At 43.0% G+C, this 23,498-nt stretch overlaps 23 non-coding genes across 23 annotated transcripts; 14 read left to right on the top strand and 9 right to left on the bottom strand.

Annotated features, from left to right (window-relative positions):
* The first annotated feature begins 4,466 nt into the window (after positions 1–4,466).
* trnad-guc (transfer RNA aspartic acid (anticodon GUC)) lies at positions 4,467–4,538 on the top strand. Its single transcript has one exon. It is a non-coding gene; the product is annotated as a tRNA-Asp (tRNA).
* Positions 4,539–5,176: 638 nt separating this feature from the next.
* trnad-guc (transfer RNA aspartic acid (anticodon GUC)) lies at positions 5,177–5,248 on the top strand. The gene has a single exon. It is a non-coding gene; the product is annotated as a tRNA-Asp (tRNA).
* Positions 5,249–5,886: 638 nt separating this feature from the next.
* Positions 5,887–5,958, top strand: trnad-guc (transfer RNA aspartic acid (anticodon GUC)). Its single transcript has one exon. It is a non-coding gene; the product is annotated as a tRNA-Asp (tRNA).
* Positions 5,959–6,183: 225 nt separating this feature from the next.
* Positions 6,184–6,255, bottom strand: trnag-ucc (transfer RNA glycine (anticodon UCC)). The gene has a single exon. It is a non-coding gene; the product is annotated as a tRNA-Gly (tRNA).
* Positions 6,256–6,595: 340 nt separating this feature from the next.
* trnad-guc (transfer RNA aspartic acid (anticodon GUC)) lies at positions 6,596–6,667 on the top strand. The gene has a single exon. It is a non-coding gene; the product is annotated as a tRNA-Asp (tRNA).
* A 1,145-nt stretch (positions 6,668–7,812) lies between these two features.
* trnad-guc (transfer RNA aspartic acid (anticodon GUC)) lies at positions 7,813–7,884 on the top strand. The gene has a single exon. It is a non-coding gene; the product is annotated as a tRNA-Asp (tRNA).
* Positions 7,885–8,588: 704 nt separating this feature from the next.
* Positions 8,589–8,660, bottom strand: trnag-ucc (transfer RNA glycine (anticodon UCC)). Its single transcript has one exon. It is a non-coding gene; the product is annotated as a tRNA-Gly (tRNA).
* Positions 8,661–10,207: 1,547 nt separating this feature from the next.
* trnad-guc (transfer RNA aspartic acid (anticodon GUC)) lies at positions 10,208–10,279 on the top strand. Its single transcript has one exon. It is a non-coding gene; the product is annotated as a tRNA-Asp (tRNA).
* A 226-nt stretch (positions 10,280–10,505) lies between these two features.
* trnag-ucc (transfer RNA glycine (anticodon UCC)) lies at positions 10,506–10,577 on the bottom strand. The gene has a single exon. It is a non-coding gene; the product is annotated as a tRNA-Gly (tRNA).
* A 3,271-nt stretch (positions 10,578–13,848) lies between these two features.
* trnad-guc (transfer RNA aspartic acid (anticodon GUC)) lies at positions 13,849–13,920 on the top strand. Its single transcript has one exon. It is a non-coding gene; the product is annotated as a tRNA-Asp (tRNA).
* Positions 13,921–14,558: 638 nt separating this feature from the next.
* On the top strand, positions 14,559–14,630 carry trnad-guc (transfer RNA aspartic acid (anticodon GUC)). The gene has a single exon. It is a non-coding gene; the product is annotated as a tRNA-Asp (tRNA).
* Positions 14,631–15,268: 638 nt separating this feature from the next.
* On the top strand, positions 15,269–15,340 carry trnad-guc (transfer RNA aspartic acid (anticodon GUC)). Its single transcript has one exon. It is a non-coding gene; the product is annotated as a tRNA-Asp (tRNA).
* Positions 15,341–15,978: 638 nt separating this feature from the next.
* trnad-guc (transfer RNA aspartic acid (anticodon GUC)) lies at positions 15,979–16,050 on the top strand. The gene has a single exon. It is a non-coding gene; the product is annotated as a tRNA-Asp (tRNA).
* A 225-nt stretch (positions 16,051–16,275) lies between these two features.
* trnag-ucc (transfer RNA glycine (anticodon UCC)) lies at positions 16,276–16,347 on the bottom strand. The gene has a single exon. It is a non-coding gene; the product is annotated as a tRNA-Gly (tRNA).
* Positions 16,348–16,687: 340 nt separating this feature from the next.
* On the top strand, positions 16,688–16,759 carry trnad-guc (transfer RNA aspartic acid (anticodon GUC)). The gene has a single exon. It is a non-coding gene; the product is annotated as a tRNA-Asp (tRNA).
* Positions 16,760–16,984: 225 nt separating this feature from the next.
* Positions 16,985–17,056, bottom strand: trnag-ucc (transfer RNA glycine (anticodon UCC)). The gene has a single exon. It is a non-coding gene; the product is annotated as a tRNA-Gly (tRNA).
* Positions 17,057–17,396: 340 nt separating this feature from the next.
* On the top strand, positions 17,397–17,468 carry trnad-guc (transfer RNA aspartic acid (anticodon GUC)). Its single transcript has one exon. It is a non-coding gene; the product is annotated as a tRNA-Asp (tRNA).
* Positions 17,469–18,613: 1,145 nt separating this feature from the next.
* Positions 18,614–18,685, top strand: trnad-guc (transfer RNA aspartic acid (anticodon GUC)). The gene has a single exon. It is a non-coding gene; the product is annotated as a tRNA-Asp (tRNA).
* A 226-nt stretch (positions 18,686–18,911) lies between these two features.
* Positions 18,912–18,983, bottom strand: trnag-ucc (transfer RNA glycine (anticodon UCC)). Its single transcript has one exon. It is a non-coding gene; the product is annotated as a tRNA-Gly (tRNA).
* A 329-nt stretch (positions 18,984–19,312) lies between these two features.
* trnad-guc (transfer RNA aspartic acid (anticodon GUC)) lies at positions 19,313–19,384 on the top strand. Its single transcript has one exon. It is a non-coding gene; the product is annotated as a tRNA-Asp (tRNA).
* Positions 19,385–19,610: 226 nt separating this feature from the next.
* On the bottom strand, positions 19,611–19,682 carry trnag-ucc (transfer RNA glycine (anticodon UCC)). Its single transcript has one exon. It is a non-coding gene; the product is annotated as a tRNA-Gly (tRNA).
* Positions 19,683–20,319: 637 nt separating this feature from the next.
* On the bottom strand, positions 20,320–20,391 carry trnag-ucc (transfer RNA glycine (anticodon UCC)). Its single transcript has one exon. It is a non-coding gene; the product is annotated as a tRNA-Gly (tRNA).
* Positions 20,392–21,733: 1,342 nt separating this feature from the next.
* trnag-ucc (transfer RNA glycine (anticodon UCC)) lies at positions 21,734–21,805 on the bottom strand. The gene has a single exon. It is a non-coding gene; the product is annotated as a tRNA-Gly (tRNA).
* Positions 21,806–23,498: the final 1,693 nt, after the last annotated feature.

Below are 23,498 nucleotides of genomic sequence, written 5' to 3' on the forward strand. Positions count from 1 at the left end.
TGCAGAGACTCCTTTTTTTCAGCGAGAACTGGAGTCCTCGAAGCAGAGAGGGGCAGAAAATAGGAGGGTGATTGAGGAGAGAAGCAAGAGAAAGTCAGTAATGGAGCATCCTACTGGTCGTCTGTGCAGATTCTGCCACCTGCCACTGAAACAAGGACCCAACAGTCCTCATATTCACACTGGTTTCCCTGGAGTGGCAGGCAAATACATTTACTTTCCTGCTAAAGTGTTTTCCCTTTATCAGGCTCAGGGAATGAAATTTCATGGAAAGACTTTCAGCAGTCTCCATTCTATGAGGCTGAGAAGCAGAGGTGGATTGAGGAAAAGAAAAAATGACTTCACTGACAAATGACATGCCCAGACCTCAAATACTGTTTATAGCTCAAAGACATTCCTTGCACAATCTTATGCATATATGTATATACATATTATTGCACTTTTAATGTATATATATATATAATTTTTTTAAATATTTAATTTATTTCCATTTGTTCATTAAAATACCAAAAGTATTGTATTTTATTGTATTGGATTGTGTTTTAGTGTTTTTTTAAGTTCATTTATTGACTTGCATTATTTTATCTTGCTCAGATTTGAAAAACACTAAATGTTAAGCACTGGTACTATTATACTCTGTACATAATTGTTTAATTTAAAATACTTTTTTTCTTGTTTTTTCCTGTTCTCCTCAACTTTAGATATTATTATTGCTGTTGTTTAATCTATAATCTATCATTTTAAATTGTTACATTTATTTCCATTGTTAATTAAAATCAAACAATTGTGTCCTTGTTTGCATTGTACTTTAGTGTTTTTAAAGTAAATTTTATTGACTTGCATTATTTTATCTTGCTCAGATGTGTAAACACTAAATGTTAATAACTGTTGTCATTAAACACTACATAATTATTTGATTTAAAAAATCTTGTTTTTTTCCTATGTTCTCCACAGCTTTATATTTTATTATTTTTATTATTAATGTTATTGTTGTTTAATCCAGGGGTTTTCAAACTGTGGGTCGAGACCCATTTGTGGGTCGCAGATTGGGAAGAGGTGGGTCGCGCAGTCACTATTGGCTGCAGCGAAATTTACCCGCAGCGTTCTCCTTTTTCCAAAGCACTAGGGCGGTTGCGCTCCGGAGGCGTCTGTCGTTGCTAAGCGCAACCATCAGCTGCGCTCTCCGTTACAGCAAGGAAAACGCTTGCGGCATTCTGAAAAGTTGAGAAGTTTTTATCTCGATGTGGCGCGGACGCGCTTGGAAAAAACGAGCGCGTCGCACCGCGAGCTTCCATTATGAGCGCGCATACCGCGCACCTACATTTGAATACGCGATATGTGAACAGGCCCTTAATCTGTCGTCTGTTCAACACAGCGCTGTTGACTTTCAGATATGGTCTTCGTAAGAGTGCGTTGTTTGCATTCCCTCGCATGCATTTTGCTACCTACCAACACAAGGAAATTTTATATGTAAAACGTATTTCACATGTAGCTACACACACGAGGACGAAAGTGTTTTCTGCGCTGAACAACGTGGTGAGTTTAACAACACTTTTAGCAGAAATATTAGTATTGAAATTCTAGGTCATGGGCCTACTGTCAAATTAAATAATTTAGAAAATAAAATTATTTGTTGTTATATCAAAACTTTCTTCACTTTATTTCAACAGCCATTAGGCTGCTATTTTAATTCTACATTATTTTGATAATGTACCATAAGTTTGTATTGCAGTTAAACTTGTATGTCTTTCATACTATGACAAGGAGAAAACTGCTCTGAAGAGATCTAACGCCTTCCACCCCACCCCACATTCATGCTTTTTAAAAATCATTTTGGTGGGTCTTGAGATAGATTATTCTTGTCTAGGTGGGTCCTGGAATGGAAAAGTTTGGGAACCCCTGGTTTAATCTATAAGTATTTAATACATTACCTTTTTCAGTTTTACATAATAATATGTATATTTTTGTACTATAAATAAAACGAGAAACTTACTATTTGGTGTTTACTGGTTATATTTCATATATATATTGGATTTCTGTACATAGTGAAACAAATATAATGTAAATATCTCAATGTAAAATGTAAAGGTCTAAAACATTATCAAAATGTTCTTTACAATTATTCACATTCAAATATTTTCTATATTAAAGAAAACTAAACCCTATTATAATGTAAATGTTTATTAAGGTAGTTGCACATTTTGTACATTCTACACAATAACAAATCTTACACGTTTTATTCTATTTTTGTGCACAAAGTTAGTTTATTATATGTAAATCGTACTTAACATGAGTTTCTAATCATTTTTTAATCTAGATACACTTTATGGTAGTTGTGGTCGAGACGAGACTCGAACCTGTAATTTCGTGTATTTTTTCAGGCCCGCCTCCCTGGAATTTCCTGCGTTCTTATTGGCTAGCAACGCTCTACACCTACATGCGACTGGCCCTCCCTGGGATTTCCTGCGTTCTTATTGGCTAGCAACGCTCTACACCTACATGCGACTGGCCCCCGCGTGGAAGGCAGCTATGCTCACCACTATTGAAGACTGTTGGATGTAGACTGGAAGCCCTGTTCTGCGGTCAGCAAGAATTTTCGCAATACATTAGCAGCTGGCAGGTGCAGATGGACTGAAACTTTGCATGAACTTATTGACCTGACCTACCAGGCACCATATTAAAAAAAAGGGTCTCTAATTCAATAATGTAACACTTTTTATACAGACACTTCATATTTAAACGGTATTAGATTATTTTTTGGATTCACTGGCTTCTGTGAAGCGTTGAGCTAAAATGACGCATGACACTGCTCGTAATCAAGGTCTTTAATTTACAAATGTGATGCGTTGGCCGGGAATCGAACCCCGGTCAACTGCTTGGAAGGCAGCTATGCTCCCCACTATACCACCAACGCAAGACTGTTGGATGTAGACTGGAAGCCCTGTTCTGCGGTCAGCAATAATTTTTGCTATACTTTAGCAGCTGGCAGGTGCAGATGAACTGAAACTCTCTTTGTTTGGACCTGGCACTTAAAAAAATTGCATGAACTTATTGACCTGACCTACCAGGCACCATATTAAAAAACAAGGTATCTAATTTAATAATGTAACACATTTTATACAGACACTTCATATTTAAACTGTATTAGATTATTTTTTGCATTCACTGGCTTCTGTGAAGCGTTGAGCTAAAATGACGCATGACGCCGTTCCTGCAAGCCGCGCTGATCGGATACAACTACCTGTCTCTGCAACTCCTTGTTAGTATAGTGGAAAGTATCTCCGCCTGTCACGCGGAGACTGGGGTTCGATTCCCTGACGGGGAGATTCAGTCCTTTACTGCTGCCAAAAGACCTTAACAAATGTTTTGCTCCAGCAAACAAGTTACAGGGAAGTTGGCAAGGGGCCCGGACGACTGTTTTAAAGACAGCTTGAGAAAAATGCAATGCGTTGGCCGGGAATCGAACCCATACAGCAAGAATGGACAGACCCAGGAATCTAACCCATAGCAAGAATGCTCGTAATCAAGATCTTTAATTTACAAATGTGATGCGTTGGCCGGGAATCGATCCGGGTCACCTGCTTGGAAGGCAGCTATGCTCACCACTATACCACCAACGCAGGCCTTTGAACGTAGACTGGAAGCCCGGTTGTGCGGTCAGCAAGAATTTTCGCAATACATTAGCAGCTGGCAGGTGCAGATGAACTGAAACTCTCTTTGTTTGGACCTGGCACTTAAAAAAATTGCATGAACTTATTGACCTGACCTACCAGGCACTGTAGTGATCTTTTTCTTTGTAGAAAAGTTAGAAGCTCAGACCAGGAGACAGTGGAAGTTTTCCAAGCAGAAGTTCTTTATTGTTTGTCGGTAGCTGCAGTCATTCCAACATCGTCTAACTAAGGGAACTTTACATTGTAGTTTATATACATTTCAAGGGGGAGGGATTACATTGTGAGGAACAAAGCATGTAAATGAGCTGAAACATGAGAACAGAACAGTGCAGGACTTCTCGCACTGAGATAAGAACTCCAAGACAAATGGTCTCAGTAATAAAATAGCAGGTGTTCAAACTTGCTCAGCATGACTCTTCACCCGGTAAAACAATGAGAACAGGAAAAGCCTAGCCTTCTCGCACTTAGATGGGACAGTCAGGAATATCCTGCTGGGAACCCCTACCGTTTGCAGAGATTTCCTGGTCTCATCATTTATAAACTTTCTCAATATAAAATACTATTGTATTGGAAATCTAAATTAAACATTTAAATAAAATTTGTAATCCTACAACACCATATTAAAAAACAAGGTCTCTAATTTAATAATGTAACAAGTTTTATACAGACACTTCATATTTAAACGGTATTAGATTATTTTTTTTATTCACTGGCTTCTGTGAAGCGTTGAGCTAAAATGACGCATGACGCCGTTCCTGGAAGCCGCGCTGATCGGATACAACTACCTGTCTCTGCAACTCCTCGTTAGTATAGTGGAAAGTATCTCCGCCTGTCACGCGGAAGACCGGGGTTCGATTCCCCGACGGGGAGATCCAGTCCTTTACTGCTGCCAAAAGACCTTAACAAATGTTTTGCTCCAGCAAACAAGTTACAGGAGAAGTTGGCAAGGGGCCACCAACGACTGTTTTAAAGACAGCTTGAGAAAAATCCAATGCGTTGGCCGGGAATCGAACGCATACAGCAAGAATGGACAGACCCAGGAATCGAACCCATAGCAAGAATGCTCGTAATCAAGGTCTTTAATTTACAAATGTGATGCGTTGCCCGGGAATCGAACCCGGCTCAACTGCTTGGAAGGCAGCTATGCTCACCACTATACCACCAACACAAGACTGTTGGATGTAGACTGGAAGCCCTCTTCTGCGGTCAGCAAGAATGTTCGCAATATATTAGCAGCTGGCAGGTGCAGATGAATTGAAACTCTCTTTGTTTGGACCTGGCACTTAAAAAAATTGCATGAACTTATTGACCTGACCTACCAGGCACCATATTAAAAAAAAGGGTCTCTAATTTAATAATGTAACACGTTTTATACAGACACTTCATATTTAAACGGTATTAGATTCTTTTTTGGATTCACAGGCTTCTGTGAAGCGTTGAGCTAAAATGACGCATGATGCCGTTCCTGGAAGCCGCGCTTATCGGATACAACTACCTGTCTCTGCAACTTCTCGTTAGTATAGTGGAAAGTATCTCCGCCTGTCACGCGGAAGACCGGGGTTCGATTCCCCGACGGGGAGATCCAGTCCTTTACTGCTGCCAAAAGACCTTAACAAATGTTTTGCTCCAGCAAACAAGTTACAGGAGAAGTTGGCAAGGGGCCACCGACGACTGTTTTAAAGACAGCTTGAGAAAAATGCAATGCGTTGGCCGGGAATCCAACGCATACAGCAAGAATGGACAGACCCAGGAATCTAACCCATAGCAAGAATGCTCGTAGTCAAGGTCTTTAATTTACAAATGTGATGCGTTGGCCGGGAATCGAACCCAGGTCAACTTCTTGGAAGGCAGCTATGCTCCCCACTATACCACCAACGCAAGACTGTTGGACGTAGACTGGAAGCCCTGTTCTGCGGTCAGCAATAATTTTTGCAATACTTTAGCAGCTGGCAGGTGCAGATGAACTGAAACTCTCTTTGTTTGGACCTGGCACTTAAAAAAATTGCATGAACTTATTGACTTGACCTACTAGGCACCATATTAAAAAAAAGGGTCTCTAATTTAATAATGTAACACGTTTTATACAGACACTTCATATTTAAACGGTATTAGATTATTTTTTGGATTCACTGGCTTCTGTGAAGCGTTGAGCTAAAATGACGCATGACGCCGTTCCTGGAAGCCGGGCTGATCGGATACAACTACCTGTCTCTGCAACTCTTCGTTAGTATAGTGGAAAGTATCTCCGCCTGTCACGCGGAAGACCGGGGTTCGATTCCCCGACGGGGAGATCCAGTCCTTTACTGCTGCCAAAAGACCTTAACAAATGTTTTGCTCCAGCAAACAATTACAGGAGAAGTTGGCAAGGGGCCGCCAACGACTGTTTTAAAGACAGCTTGAGAAAAATGCAATGCGTTGGCCGGGAATCGAACGCATACAGCAAGAATGGACAGACCCAGGAATCGAACCCATAGCAAGAATGCTCGTAATCAAGGTCTTTAATTTACAAATGTTATGCGTTGGCCGGGAATCGAACCCGGCTCAACTGCTTGGAAGGCAGCTATGCTCACCACTATACCACCAACACAAGACTGTTGGATGTAGACTGGAAGCCCTCTTCTGCGGTCAGCAAGAATGTTCGCAATATATTAGCAGCTGGCAGGTGCAGATGAATTGAAACTCTCTTTGTTTGGACCTGGCACTTAAAAAAATTGCATGAACTTATTGACCTGACCTACCAGGCACCATATTAAAAAAAAGGGTCTCTAATTTAATAATGTAACACGTTTTATACAGACACTTCATATTTAAATGGTATTAGATTATTTTTTGGATTCACTGGCTTCTGTGAAGCGTTGAGCTAAAATGACGCATGACGCCGTTCCTGGAAGCCGCGCTGATCGGATACAACTACCTGTCTCTGCAACTCTTCGTTAGTATAGTGGAAAGTATCTCCGCCTGTCACGCGGAAGACCGGGGTTCGATTCCCCGACGGGGAGATCCAGTCCTTTACTGCTGCCAAAAGACCTTAACAAATGTTTTGCTCCAGCAAACAAGTTACAGGAGAAGTTGGCAAGGGGCCACCGACGACTGTTTTAAAGACAGCTTGAGAAAAATGCAATGCGTTGGCCGGGAATCGAACGCATACAGCAAGAATGGACAGACCCAGGAATCTAACCCATAGCAAGAATGCTCGTAATCAAGGTCTTTAATTTACAAATGTGATGCGTTGACCGGGAATCGAACCCGGTCACCTGCTTGGAAGGCAGCTATGCTCACCACAATACCACCAACACAGGCCTTTGAACGTAGACTGGAAGCCCGGTTGTGCGGTCAGCAAGAATTTTCGCAATACATTATCAGCTGGCAGGTGCAGATGAACTGAAACTCTCTTTGTTTGGACCTGGCACTTAAAAAAATTGCATGAACTTATTGACCTGACCTACCAGGCACTGTAGTGATCTTTTTCTTTGTAGAAAAGTTAGAAGCTCAGACCAGGAGACAATGGAAGTTTTCCTAGCAGAAGTTCTTTATTGCTTGTCGGTAGCTGCAGTCATTCCAACATCGTCTAACTAAGGGAACTTTACATTGTAGTTTATATACATTTCAAGGGGGAGGGATTACATTGTGAGGAACAAAGCATTAAATGAGCTGAAACATGAGAACAGAACGGTGCAGGAATTCTCGCACTGAGATAAGAACTCCAAGACAAATGGTCTCAGTAATAAAATGGCAGGATTTCAAACTTGCTCAGCATGCCTCTTCACCCGGTAAAACAATGAGAACAGGAAAAGCCTAGCCTTCTCGTACTGAGATGGGACAGTCAGGAATATCCTGCTGGGAACCCCTACCATTTGCAGAGATTTCCTGGTCTCATCATTTATAAACTTTCTCAATATAAAATACTATTGTATTGGAAATCTAAATTAAACATTTAAATAAAATTTGTAATCCTACAGCACCATATTTATAAACAAGGTCTCTAATTTAATAATGTAACACGTTTTATACAGACACTTCATATTTAAACGGTATTAGATTATTTTTTGGATTCACTGGCTTCTGTGAAGCGTTGAGCTAAAATGACGCATGACGCCGTTCCTGGAAGCCGCGCTGATCGGATACAACTACCTGTCTCTGCAACTTCTCGTTAGTATAGTGGAAAGTATCTCCGCCTGTCACGCGGAAGACCGGGGTTCGATTCCCCGACGGGGAGATCCAGTCCTTTACTGCTGCCAAAAGACCTTAACAAATTTTTTGCTCCAGCAAACAAGTTACAGGAGAAGTTGGCAAGGGGCCACCGACGACTGTTTTAAAGACAGCTTGAGAAAAATGCAATGCGTTGGCCGGGAATCGAACGCATACAGCAAGAATGGACAGACCCAGGAATCTAACCCATAGCAAGAACGCTCGTAGTCAAGGTCTTTAATTTACAAATGTGATGCGTTGGCCGGGAATCGAACCCAGGTCAACTGCTTGGAAGGCAGCTATGTTCCCCACTATACCACCAAACCACCAACGCAAGACTGTTGGATGTAGACTGGAAGCCCTGTTCTGCGGTCAGCAATAATTTTTGCAATACTTTAGCAGCTGGCAGGTGCAGATGAACTGAAACTCTCTTTGTTTGGACCTGGCACTTAAAAAAATTGCATGAACTTATTGACCTGACCTACCAGGCACCATATTAAAAAACAAGGTCTCTAATTTAATAATGTAACACGTTTTATACAGACACTTCATATTTAAACGGTATTAGATTATTTTTTGCATTCACTGGCTTCTGTGAAGCGTTGAGCTAAAATGACGCATGACAAGCCGCGCTGATCGGGAATCGAAACCATACAGCAAGAATGGATAGATCCAGGAATCGAACCCATAGCAAGAATGCTCGTAATCAAGGTCTTTAATTTACAAATGTGATGCGTTGGCCGGGAATCGAACCCAGGTCAACTGCTTGGAAGGCAGCTATGCTCACCACTATACCACCAACGCAAGACTTTTGAATGTACGCTGGAAGCCGTGTTGTGCGGTCAGCAAGAATTTTCGCAATACATTATCAGCTGGCAGGTGCAGATGAACTGAAACTCTCTTTGTTTGGACCTGGCACTTAAAAAAATTGCATGAACTTATTGACCTGACCTACCATGCACTGTAGTGATCTTTTTCTTTGTAGAAAAGTTAGAAGCTCAGACCAGGAGACAGTGGAAGTTTTCCAAATAGAAGTTCTTTATTGCTTGTCGGTAGCTGCAGTCATTCCAACATCGTCTAACTAAGGGAACTTTACATTGTAGTTTATATACATTTCAAGGGGGAGGGATTACATTGTGAGGAACAAAGCATTAAATGAGCTGAAACATGAGAACAGAACGGTGCAGGACTTCTCGCACTGAGATAAGAACTCCAAGACAAATGGTCTCAGTAATAAAATAGCAGGTGTTCAAACTTGCTCAGCATGACTCTTCACCCGGTAAAACAATGAGAACAGGAAAAGCCTAGCCTTCTCGCACTGAGATGGGACAGTCAGGAATATCCTGCTGGGAACCCCTACCGTGTGCAGAGATTTCCTGGTCTCATCATTTATAAACTTTCTCAATATAAAATACTATTGTATTGGAAATCTAAATTAAACATTTAAATAAAATTTGTAATCCTACAACACCATATTAAAAAAAAGGGTCTCTGATTTAATAATGTAACACGTTTTATACAGACACTTCATATTTAAACGGTATTAGATTATTTTTTGGATTCACTGGCTTCTGTGAAGCGTTGAGCTAAAATGACGCATGACGCCGTTCCTGGAAGCCGCGCTGATCGGATACAACTACCTGTCTCTGCAACTCCTCGTTAGTATAGTGGAAAGTATCTCCGCCTGTCACGCGTAAGACCGGGGTTCGATTGCCCGACGGGGAGATCCAGTCCTTTACTGCTGCCAAAAGACCTTAACAAATGTTTTGGTCCAGCAAACAAGTTACAGGAGAAGTTGGCAAGGGGCCACCGACGACTGTTTTAAAGACAGCTTGAGAAAAATGCAATGCGTTGGCCGGGAATCGAACCCATACAGCAAGAATGGACAGACCCAGGAATCGAACCCATAGCAAGAATGCTCGTAATCAAGGTCTTTAATTTACAAATGTGATGCGTTGGCCGGGAATCGAACCCGGGTCAACTGCTTGGAAGAAGACTATACCACCAACACAAGACTGTTGGATGTAGACTGGAAGCCGTCTTCTGCGGTCAGCAAGAATGTTCGCAATATATTAGCAGCTGGCAGGTGCAGATGAATTGAAACTCTCTTTGTTTGGACCTGGCACTTAAAAAAATTGCATGAACTTATTGACCTGACCTACCAGGCACCATATTAAAAAAAATGGTCTCTAATTTAATAATGTAACACGTTTTATACAGACACTTCATATTTAAACGGTATTAGATAATTTTTTGGATTCACTGGCTTCTGTGAAGCGTTGAGCTAAAATGACGCATGATGCCGTTCCTGCAAGCCGCGCTGATCGGATACAACTACCTGTCTCTGCAACTCCTCGTTAGTATAGTGGAAAGTATCTCCGCCTGTCACGCGGAAGACCGGGGTTCGATTCCCCGACGGGGAGATCCAGTCCTTTACTGCTGCCAAAAGACCTTAACAAATGTTTTGCTCCAGCAAACAAGTTACAGGAGAAGTTGGCAAGGGGCCACCGACGACTGTTTTAAAGACAGCTTGAGAAAAATGCAATGCGTTGGCCGGGAATCGAACGCATACAGCAAGAATGGACAGACCCAGGAATCGAACCCATAGCAAGAATGCTCGTAATCAAGGTCTTTAATTTACAAATGTGATGCGTTGGCCGGGAATCAAACCCGGGTCAACTGCTTGGAAGGCAGCTATGCTCACCACTATACCACCAACGCAAGACTGTTGGATGTAGACTGGAAGCCCTGTTCTGCGGTCAGCAATAATTTTCGCAATACTTTAGCAGCTGGCAGGTGCAGATGAACTGAAACTCTCTTTGTTTGGACCTGGCACTTAAAAAAATTGCATGAACTTATTGACCTGACCTACCAGGCACCATATTAAAAAAAAGGGTCTCTAATTCAATAATGTAACACTTTTTATACAGACACTTCATATTTAAACGGTATTAGATTATTTTTTGGATTCACTGGCTTCTGTGAAGCGTTGAGCTAAAATGACGCATGACGCTGTTCCTGGAAGCCGCGCTGATCGGATACAACTACCTGTCTCTGCAACTCCTTGTTAGTATAGTGGAAAGTATCTCCGCCTGTTATGCGGAGACTGGGGTTCGATTCCCCGACGGGGAGATCCAGTCCTTTACTGCTGCCAAAAGACCTTAACAAATGTTTTGCTCCAGCAAACAAGTTGCAGGAGAAGTTGGCAAGGGGCCTCGGACGACTGTTTTAAAGACAGCTTGAGAAAAATGCAATGCGTTGGCCGGGAATCGAACGCATACAGCAAGAATGGACAGACCCAGGAATCGAACCCATAGCAAGAATGCTCGTAATCAAGGTCTTTAATTTACAAATGTGATGCGTTGGCCGGGAATCGAACCCCGGTCAACTGCTTGGAAGGCAGCTATGCTCCCCACTATACCACCAACGCAAGACTGTTGGATGTAGACTGGAAGCCCTGTTCTGCGGTCAGCAATAATTTTTGCAATACTTTAGCAGCTGGCAGGTGCAGATGAACTGAAACTCTCTTTGTTTGGACCTGGCACTTAAAAAAATTGCATGAACTTATTGACCTGACCTACCAGGCACCATATTAAAAAACAAGGTATCTAATTTAATAATGTAACACATTTTATACAGACACTTCATATTTAAACGGTATTAGATTATTTTTTGCATTCACTGGCTTCTGTGAAGCGTTGAGCTAAAATGACGCATGACGCCGTTCCTGCAAGCCGTGCTGATCGGATACAACTTCCTGTCTCTGCAACTCCTTGTTAGTATAGTGGAAAGTATCTCCGCCTGTCACGCGGAGACTGGGGTTCGATTCCCCGACGGGGAGATTCAGTCCTTTACTGCTGCCAAAAGACCTTAACAAATGTTTTGCTCCAGCAAACAAGTTACAGGGAAGTTGGCAAAGGGGCCCGGACGACTGTTTTAAAGACAGCTTGAGAAAAATGCAATGCGTTGGCCGGGAATCGAACCCATACAGCAAGAATGGACAGACCCAGGAATCGAACCCATAGCAAGAATGCTCGTAATCAAGGTCTTTAATTTACAAATGTGATGCGTTGGCCGGGAATCGAACCCGGTCACCTGCTTGGAAGGCAGCTATGCTCACCACAATACCACCAACGCAGGCCTTTGAACGTAGACTGGAAGCCCGGTTGTGCGGTCAGCAAGAATTTTCGCAATACATTATCAGCTGGCAGGTGCAGATGAACTGAAACTCTCTTTGTTTGGACCTGGCACTTAAAAAAATTGCATGAACTTATTGACCTGACCTACCAGGCACTGTAGTGATCTTTTTCTTTGTAGAAAAGTTAGAAGCTCAGACCAGGAGACAATGGAAGTTTTCCTAGCAGAAGTTCTTTATTGCTTGTCGGTAGCTGCAGTCATTCCAACATCGTCTAACTAAGGGAACTTTACATTGTAGTTTATATACATTTCAAGGGGGAGGGATTACATTGTGAGGAACAAAGCATTAAATGAGCTGAAACATGAGAACAGAACGGTGCAGGACTTCTCGCACTGAGATAAGAACTCCAAGACAAATGGTCTCAGTAATAAAATGGCAGGATTTCAAACTTGCGCACCATATTAAAAAACAAGGTCTCTAATTTAATAATGTAACACGTTTTATACAGACACTTCATATTTAAACGGTATTAGATTATTTTTTGCATTCACTGGCTTCTGTGAAGCGTTGAGCTAAAATGACGCATGACGCCGTTCCTGCAAGCCGCGCTGATCGGATACAACTACCTGTCTCTGCAACTCCTTGTTAGTATAGTGGAAAGTATCTCCGCCTGTCACGCGGAGACTGGGGTTCGATTCCCTGACGGGGAGATTCAGTCCTTTACTGCTGCCAAAAGACCTTAACAAATGTTTTGCTCCAGCAAACAAGTTACAGGGAAGTTGGCAAGGGGCCCGGACGACTGTTTTAAAGACAGCTTGAGAAAAATGCAATGCGTTGGCCGGGAATCGAACCCATACAGCAAGAATGGACAGACCCAGGAATCTAACCCATAGCAAGAATGCTCGTAATCAAGATCTTTAATTTACAAATGTGATGCGTTGGCCGGGAATCGAACCCGGTCACCTGCTTGGAAGGCAGCTATGCTCACCACTATACCACCAACGCAGGCCTTTGAACGTAGACTGGAAGCCCGGTTGTGCGGTCAGCAAGAATTTTCGCAATACATTAGCAGCTGGCAGGTGCAGATGAACTGAAACTCTCTTTGTTTGGACCTGGCACTTAAAAAAATTGCATGAACTTATTGACCTGACCTACCAGGCACTGTAGTGATCTTTTTCTTTGTAGAAAAGTTAGAAGCTCAGACCAGGAGACAGTGGAAGTTTTCCAAGCAGAAGTTCTTTATTGTTTGTCGGTAGCTGCAGTCATTCCAACATCGTCTAACTAAGGGAACTTTACATTGTAGTTTATATACATTTCAAGGGGGAGGGATTACATTGTGAGGAACAAAGCATGTAAATGAGCTGAAACATGAGAACAGAACAGTGCAGGACTTCTCGCACTGAGATAAGAACTCCAAGACAAATGGTCTCAGTAATAAAATAGCAGGTGTTCAAACTTGCTCAGCATGACTCTTCACCCGGTAAAACAATGAGAACAGGAAAAGCCTAGCCTTCTCGCACTTAGATGGGACAGTCAGGAATATCCTGCTGGGAACCCCTACCGTTTGCAGAGATTTCCTGGTCTCATCATTTATAAACTTTCTCAATATAAAATACTATTGTATTGGAAATCTAAATTAAACATTTAAATAAAATTTGTAATCCTACAACACCATATTAAAAAACAAGGTCTCTAATTTAATAATGTAACACGTTTTATACAGACACTTCATATTTAAACGGTATTAGATTATTTTTTTTATTCACTGGCTTCTGTGAAGCGTTGAGCTAAAATGACGCATGACGCCGTTCCTGGAAGCCGCGCTGATCGGATACAACTACCTGTCTCTGCAACTCCTCGTTAGTATAGTGGAAAGTATCTCCGCCTGTCACGCGGAAGACCGGGGTTCGATTCCCCGACGGGGAGATCCAGTCCTTTACTGCTGCCAAAAGACCTTAACAAATGTTTTGCTCCAGCAAACAAGTTACAGGAGAAGTTGGCAAGGGGCCACCAACGACTGTTTTAAAGACAGCTTGAGAAAAATCCAATGCGTTGGCCGGGAATCGAACGCATACAGCAAGAATGGACAGACCCAGGAATCGAACCCATAGCAAGAATGCTCGTAATCAAGGTCTTTAATTTACAAATGTGATGCGTTGCCCGGGAATCGAACCCGGCTCAACTGCTTGGAAGGCAGCTATGCTCACCACTATACCACCAACACAAGACTGTTGGATGTAGACTGGAAGCCCTCTTCTGCGGTCAGCAAGAATGTTCGCAATATATTAGCAGCTGGCAGGTGCAGATGAATTGAAACTCTCTTTGTTTGGACCTGGCACTTAAAAAAATTGCATGAACTTATTGACCTGACCTACCAGGCACCATATTAAAAAAAAGGGTCTCTAATTTAATAATGTAACACGTTTTATACAGACACTTCATATTTAAACGGTATTAGATTCTTTTTTGGATTCACAGGCTTCTGTGAAGCGTTGAGCTAAAATGACGCATGACGCCGTTCCTGGAAGCCGCGCTTATCGGATACAACTACCTGTCTCTGCAACTTCTCGTTAGTATAGTGGAAAGTATCTCCGCCTGTCACGCGGAAGACCGGGGTTCGATTCCCCGACGGGGAGATCCAGTCCTTTACTGCTGCCAAAAGACCTTAACAAATGTTTTGCTCCAGCAAACAAGTTACAGGAGAAGTTGGCAAGGGGCCACCGACGACTGTTTTAAAGACAGCTTGAGAAAAATGCAATGCGTTGGCCGGGAATCCAACGCATACAGCAAGAATGGACAGACCCAGGAATCTAACCCATAGCAAGAATGCTCGTAGTCAAGGTCTTTAATTTACAAATGTGATGCGTTGGCCGGGAATCGAACCCAGGTCAACTTCTTGGAAGGCAGCTATGCTCCCCACTATACCACCAACGCAAGACTGTTGGACGTAGACTGGAAGCCCTGTTCTGCGGTCAGCAATAATTTTTGCAATACTTTAGCAGCTGGCAGGTGCAGATGAACTGAAACTCTCTTTGTTTGGACCTGGCACTTAAAAAAATTGCATGAACTTATTGACCTGACCTACTAGGCACCATATTAAAAAAAAGGGTCTCTAATTTAATAATGTAACACGTTTTATACAGACACTTCATATTTAAACGGTATTAGATTATTTTTTGGATTCACTGGCTTCTGTGAAGCGTTGAGCTAAAATGACGCATGACGCCGTTCCTGGAAGCCGGGCTGATCGGATACAACTACCTGTCTCTGCAACTCCTCGTTAGTATAGTGGAAAGTATCTCCGCCTGTCACGCGGAAGACCGGGGTTCGATTCCCCGACGGGGAGATCCAGTCCTTTACTGCTGCCAAAAGACCTTAACAAATGTTTTGCTCCAGCAAACAAGTTACAGGAGAAGTTGGCAAGGGGCCACCGACGACTGTTTTAAAGACAGCTTGAGAAAAATGCAATGCGTTGGCCGGGAATCCAACGCATACAGCAAGAATGGACAGACCCAGGAATCTAACCCATAGCAAGAATGCTCGTAGTCAAGGTCTTTAATTTACAAATGTGATGCGTTGGCAGGGAATCGAACCCGGCTCAACTGCTAGGAAGGCAGCTATGCTCACCACTATACCACCAACACAAGACTGTTGGATGCAGACTGGAAGCCCTCTTCTGCGGTCAGCAAGAATGTTCGCAATATATTAGCAGCTGGCAGGTGCAGATGAATTGAAACTCTCTTTGTTTGGACCTGGCACTTAAAAAAATTGCATGAACTTATTGACCTGACCTACCAGGCACCATATTAAAAAAAAGGGTCTCTAATTTAATAATGTAACACGTTTTATACAGACACTTCATATTTAAACGGTATTAGATTATTTTTTGGATTCACTGGCTTCTGTGAAGCGTTGAGCTAAAATGACGCATGACGCCGTTCCTGGAAGCCGCGCTGATCGGATACAACTACCTGTCTCTGCAACTCCTCGTTAGTATAGTGGAAAGTGTCTCCGCCTGTCACGCGGAAGACCGGGGTTCGATTCCCCGACGGGGAGATCCAGTCCTTTACTGCTGCCAAAAGACCTTAACAAATGTTTTGCTCCAGCAAACAATTACAGGAGAAGTTGGCAAGGGGCCACCAACGACTGTTTTAAAGACAGCTTGAGAAAAATGCAATGCGTTGGCCGGGAATCGAACGCATACAGCAAGAATGGACAGACCCAGGAATCGAACCCATAGCAAGAATGCTCGTAATCAAGGTCTTTAATTTACAAATGTGATGCGTTGGCCGGGAATCGAACCCGGCTCAACTGCTTGGAAGGCAGCTATGCTCACCACTATACCACCAACACAAGACTGTTGGATGTAGACTGGAAGCCCTCTTCTGCGGTCAGCAAGAATGTTCGCAATATATTAGCAGCTGGCAGGTGCAGATGAATTGAAACTCTCTTTGTTTGGACCTGGCACTTAAAAAAATTGCATGAACTTATTGACCTGACCTACCAGGCACCATATTAAAAAAAAGGGTCTCTAATTTAATAATGTAACACGTTTTATACAGACACTTCATATTTAAACGGTATTAGATAATTTTTTGGATTCACTGGCTTCTGTGAAGCGTTGAGCTAAAATGACGCATGACGCCGTTCCTGGAAGCCGCGCTGATCGGATACAACTACCTGTCTCTGCAACTCTTCGTTAGTATAGTGGAAAGTATCTCCGCCTGTCACGCGGAAGACCGGGGTTCGATTCCCCGACGGGGAGATCCAGTCCTTTACTGCTGCCAAAAGACCTTAACAAATGTTTTGCTCCAGCAAACAATTACAGGAGAAGTTGGCAAGGGGCCGCCAACGACTGTTTTAAAGACAGCTTGAGAAAAATGCAAAGCGTTGGCCGGGAATCGAACGCATACAGCAAGAATGGACAGACCCAGGAATCGAACCCATAGCAAGAATGCTCGTAATCAAGGTCTTTAATTTACAAATGTTATGCGTTGGCCGGGAATCGAACCCGGCTCAACTGCTTGGAAGGCAGCTATGCTCACCACTATACCACCAACACAAGACTGTTGGATGTAGACTGGAAGCCCTCTTCTGCGGTCAGCAAGAATGTTCGCAATATATTAGCAGCTGGCAGGTGCAGATGAATTGAAACTCTCTTTGTTTGGACCTGGCACTTAAAAAAATTGCATGAACTTATTGACCTGACCTACCAGGCACCATATTAAAAAAAAGGGTCTCTAATTTAATAATGTAACACGTTTTATACAGACACTTCATATTTAAACGGTATTAGATTATTTTTTGGATTCACTGGCTTCTGTGAAGCGTTGAGCTAAAATGACGCATGACGCCGTTCCTGGAAGCCGCGCTGATCGGATACAACTACCTGTCTCTGCAACTCTTCGTTAGTATAGTGGAAAGTATCTCCGCCTGTCACGCGGAAGACCGGGGTTCGATTCCCCGACGGGGAGATCCAGTCCTTTACTGCTGCCAAAAGACCTTAACAAATGTTTTGCTCCAGCAAACAAGTTACAGGAGAAGTTGGCAAGGGGCCTCGGACGACTGTTTTAAAGACAGCTTGAGAAAAATGCAATGCGTTGGCCGGGAATCGAACGCATACAGCAAGAATGGACAGACCCAGGAATCTAACCCATAGCAAGAATGCTCGTAATCAAGGTCTTTAATTTACAAATGTGATGCGTTGACCGGGAATCGAACCCGGTCACCTGCTTGGAAGGCAGCTATGCTCACCACAATACCACCAACACAGGCCTTTGAACGTAGACTGGAAGCCCGGTTGTGCGGTCAGCAAGAATTTTCGCAATACATTATCAGCTGGCAGGTGCAGATGAACTGAAACTCTCTTTGTTTGGACCTGGCACTTAAAAAAATTGCATGAACTTATTGACCTGACCTACCAGGCACTGTAGTGATCTTTTTCTTTGTAGAAAAGTTAGAAGCTCAGACCAGGAGACAATGGAAGTTTTCCTAGCAGAAGTTCTTTATTGCTTGTCGGTAGCTGCAGTCATTCCAACATCGTCTAACTAAGGGAACTTTACATTGTAGTTTATATACATTTCAAGGGGGAGGGATTACATTGTGAGGAACAAAGCATTAAATGAGCTGAAACATGAGAACAGAACGGTGCAGGACTTCTCGCACTGAGATAAGAACTCCAAGACAAATGGTCTCAGTAATAAAATGGCAGGATTTCAAACTTGCTCAGCATGCCTCTTCACCCGGTAAAACAATGAGAACAGGAAAAGCCTAGGCTTCTCGTACTGAGATGGGACAGTCAGGAATATCCTGCTGGGAACACCTACCATTTGCAGAGATTTCCTGGTCTCATCATTTATAAACTTTCTCAATATAAAATACTATTGTATTGGAAATCTAAATTAAACATTTAAATAAAATTTGTAATCCTACAGCACCATATTTATAAACAAGGTCTCTAATTTAATAATGTAACACGTTTTATACAGACACTTCATATTTAAACGGTATTAGATTATTTTTTGGATTCACTGGCTTCTGTGAAGCGTTGAGCTAAAATGACGCATGACGCCGTTCCTGGAAGCCGCGCTGATCGGATACAACTACCTGTCTCTGCAACTTCTCGTTAGTATAGTGGAAAGCATCTCCGCCTGTCACGCGGAAGACCGGGGTTCGATTCCCCGACGGGGAGATCCAGTCCTTTACTGCTGCCAAAAGACCTTAACAAATGTTTTGCTCCAGCAAACAAGTTACAGGAGAAGTTGGCAAGGGGCCACCGACGACTGTTTTAAAGACAGCTTGAGAAAAATGCAATGCGTTGGCCGGGAATCGAACGCATACAGCAAGAATGGACAGACCCAGGAATCTAACCCATAGCAAGAACGCTCGTAGTCAAGGTCTTTAATTTACAAATGTGATGCGTTGGCCGGGAATCGAACCCAGGTCAACTGCTTGGAAGGCAGCTATGTTCCCCACTATACCACCAACGCAAGACTGTTGGATGTAGACTGGAAGCCCTGTTCTGCGGTCAGCAATAATTTTTGCAATACTTTAGCAGCTGGCAGGTGCAGATGAACTGAAACTCTCTTTGTTTGGACCTGGCACTTAAAAAAATTGCATGAACTTATTGACCTGACCTACCAGGCACCATATTAAAAAACAAGGTCTCTAATTTAATAATGTAACACGTTTTATACAGACACTTCATATTTAAACGGTATTAGATTATTTTTTGCATTCACTGGCTTCTGTGAAGCGTTGAGCTAAAATGACGCATGACAAGCCGCGCTGATCGGATACAACTACCTGTCTCTGCAACTCCTCGTTAGTATAGTGGAAAGTATCTCCGCCTGTCACGCGGAAGACCGGGGTTCGATTCCCCGACGGGGAGATCCAGTCCTTTACTGCTGCCAAAAGACCTTAACAAATGTTTTGCTCCAGCAAACAAGTTACAGGAGAAGTTGGCAAGGGGCCACCGACGACTGTTTTAAAGACAGCTTGAGAAAAATGCAATGCGTTGGCCGGGAATCGAACGCATACAGCAAGAATCGACAGACCCAGGAATCGAACCCCTAGCAAGAATGCTCGTAATCAAGGTCTTTAATTTACAAATGTGATGCGTTGGCCGGGAATCGAACCCGGGTCAACTGCTTGGAAGGCAGCTATGCTCACCACTATACCACCAACGCAAGACTGTTGGATGTAGACTGGAAGCCCTGTTCTGCGGTCAGCAATAATTTGCGCAATACTTTAGCAGCTGGCAGGTGCAGATGAACTGAAACTCTCTTTGTTTGGACCTGGCACTTAAAAAAATTGCATGAACTTATTGACCTGACCTACCAGGCACCATATTAAAAAAAAGGGTCTCTAATTCAATAATGTAACACTTTTTATACAGACACTTCATATTTAAACGGTATTAGATTATTTTTTGGATTCACTGGCTTCTGTGAAGCGTTGAGCTAAAATGACGCATGACGCTGTTCCTGGAAGCCGCGCTGATCGGATACAACTACCTGTCTCTGCAACTCCTTGTTAGTATAGTGGAAAGTATCTCCGCCTGTCACGCGGAGACTGGGGTTCGATTCCCCGACGGGGAGATCCAGTCCTTTACTGCTGCCAAAAGACCTTAACAAATGTTTTGCTCCAGCAAACAAGTTGCAGGAGAAGTTGGCAAGGGGCCTCGGACGACTGTTTTAAAGACAGCTTGAGAAAAATGCAATACGTTGGCCGGGAATCGAACGCATACAGCAAGAATGGACAGACCCAGGAATCGAACCCATAGCAAGAATGCTCGTAATCAAGGTCTTTAATTTACAAATGTGATGCGTTGGCCAGGAATCGAACCCGGGTCAACTGCTTGGAAGGCAGCTATGCTCACCACTATACCACCAACGCAAGACTGTTGGATGTAGACCGGAAGCCCTGTTCTGCGGTCAGCAATAATTTTCGCAATACTTTAGCAGCTGGCAGGTGCAGATGAACTGAAACTCTCTTTGTTTGGACCTGGCACTTAAAAAAATTGCATGAACTTATTGACCTGACCTACCAGGCACTATATTAAAAAACAAGGTCTCTAATTTAATAATGTAACACGTTTTATACAGACACTTCATATTTAAACGGTATTAGATTATTTTTTGCATTCACTGGCTTCTGTGAAGCGTTGAGCTAAAATGACGCATGACGCCGTTCCTGCAAGCCGCGCTGATCGGATACAACTACCTGTCTCTGCAACTCCTTGTTAGTATAGTGGAAAGTATCTCCGCCTGTCATGCGGAGACTGGGGTTCGATTCCCCGACGGGGAGATTTAGTCCTTTACTGCTGCCAAAAGACCTTAACAAAAGTTTTGCTCCAGCAAACAAGTTACAGGGAAGTTGGCAAGGGGCCCTGACGACTGTTTTTAAGACAGCTTGAGAAAAATGCAATGCGTTGGCCGGGAATCGAAACCATACAGCAAGAATGGATAGATCCAGGAATCGAACCCATAGCAAGAATGCTTGTAATCAAGGTCTTTAATTTACAAATGTGATGCGTTGGCCAGGAATCGAACCCAGGTCAACTGCTTGGAAGGCAGCTAGGCTTACCACTATACCACCAACGCAAGACTTTTGGATGTACGCTGGAAGCCGTGTTGTGCGGTCAGCAAGAATTTTCGCAATACATTAGCAGCTGGCAGGTGGAGATGAACTGAAACTCTCTTTGTTTGGACCTGGCACTTAAAAAAATGGCATGAACTTATTGACCTGACCTACCAGGCACCATATTAAAAAACAAGGTATCTAATTTAATAATGTAACACGTTTTATACAGACACTTCATATTTAAACGGTATTAGATTATTTTTTGCATTCACTGGCTTCTGTGACGCGTTGAGCTAAAATGACGCATGACGCCGTTCCTGCAAGCCGCGCTGATCGGATACAACTACCTGTCTCTGCAACTCCTTGTTAGTATAGTGGAAAGTATCTCCGCCTGTCATGCGGAGACTGGGGTTCGATTCCCCGACGGGGAGATTTAGTCCTTTACTGCTGCCAAAAGACCTTAACAAAAGTTTTGCTCCAGCAAACAAGTTACAGGGAAGTTGGCAAGGGGCCCTGACGACTGTTTTAAAGACAGCTTGAGAAAAATGCAATGCGTTGGCCGGGAATCGAAACCATACAGCAAGAATGGATAGATCCAGGAATCGAACCCATAGCAAGAATGCTCGTAATCAAGGTCTTTAATTTACAAATGTGATGCGTTGGCCGGGAATCGAACCCAGGTCAACTGCTTGGAAGGCAGCTATGCTCACCACAATACCACCAACGCAGGCCTTTGAACGTAGACTGGAAGCCCGGTTGTGCGGTCAGCAAGAATTTTCGCAATACATTATCAGCTGGCAGGTGCAGATGAACTGAAACTCTCTTTGTTTGGACCTGGCACTTAAAAAAATTGCATGAACTTATTGACCTGACCTACCATGCACTGTAGTGATCTTTTTCTTTGTAGAAAAGTTAGAAGCTCAGACCAGGAGACAGTGGAAGTTTTCCAAATAGAAGTTCTTTATTGCTTGTCGGTAGCTGCAGTCATTCCAACATCGTCTAACTAAGGGAACTTTACATTGTAGTTTATATACATTTCAAGGGGGAGGGATTACATTGTGAGGAACAAAGCATTAAATGAGCTGAAACATGAGAACAGAACGGTGCAGGACTTCTCGCACTGAGATAAGAACTCCAAGACAAATGGTCTCAGTAATAAAATAGCAGGTGTTCAAACTTGCTCAGCATGACTCTTCACCCGGTAAAACAATGAGAACAGGAAAAGCCTAGCCTTCTCGCACTGAGATGGGACAGTCAGGAATATCCTGCTGGGAACCCCTACCGTGTGCAGAGATTTCCTGGTCTCATCATTTATAAACTTTCTCAATATAAAATACTATTGTATTGGAAATCTAAATTAAACATTTAAATAAAATTTGTAATCCTACAACACCATATTAAAAAAAAGGGTCTCTGATTTAATAATGTAACACGTTTTATACAGACACTTCATATTTAAACGGTATTAGATTATTTTTTGGATTCACTGGCTTCTGTGAAGCGTTGAGCTAAAATGACGCATGACGCCGTTCCTGGAAGCCGCGCTGATCGGATACAACTACCTGTCTCTGCAACTCCTCGTTAGTATAGTGGAAAGTATCTCCTCCTGTCACGCGGAAGACCGGGGTTCGATTCCCCGACGGGGAGATCCAGTCCTTTACTGCTGCCAAAAGACCTTAACAAATGTTTTGCTCCAGCAAACAAGTTACAGGAGAAGTTGGCAAGGGGCCACCGACGACTGTTTTAAAGACAGCTTGAGAAAAATGCAATGCGTTGGCCGGGAATCGAACCCATACAGCAAGAATGGACAGACCCAGGAATCGAACCCATAGCAAGAATGCTCGTAATCAAGGTCTTTAATTTACAAATGTGATGCGTTGGCCGGGAATCGAACCCGGGTCAACTGCTTGGAAGAAGACTATACCACCAACACAAGACTGTTGGATGTAGACTGGAAGCCGTCTTCTGCGGTCAGCAAGAATGTTCGCAATATATTAGCAGCTGGCAGGTGCAGATGAATTGAAACTCTCTTTGTTTGGACCTGGCACTTAAAAAAATTGCATGAACTTATTGACCTGACCTACCAGGCACCATATTAAAAAAAATGGTCTCTAATTTAATAATGTAACACGTTTTATACAGACACTTCATATTTAAACGGTATTAGATAATTTTTTGGATTCACTGGCTTCTGTGAAGCGTTGAGCTAAAATGACGCATGACGCCGTTCCTGGAAGCCGCGCTGATCGGATACAACTACCTGTCTCTGCAACTCCTCGTTAGTAAAGTGGAAAGTATCTCCGCCTGTCACGCGGAAGACCGGGGTTCGATTCCCCGACGGGGATATCCAGTCCTTTACTGCTGCCAAAAGACCTTAACAAATGTTTTGCTCCAGCAAACAAGTTACAGGAGAAGTTGGC

Source organism: Siphateles boraxobius, unplaced genomic scaffold, assembly GCF_051911475.1.
Source record: "Siphateles boraxobius isolate OS27281-9 unplaced genomic scaffold, OSU_SipBor_1 23, whole genome shotgun sequence".
Taxonomy (NCBI): Eukaryota; Metazoa; Chordata; class Actinopteri; order Cypriniformes; family Leuciscidae; genus Siphateles; species Siphateles boraxobius.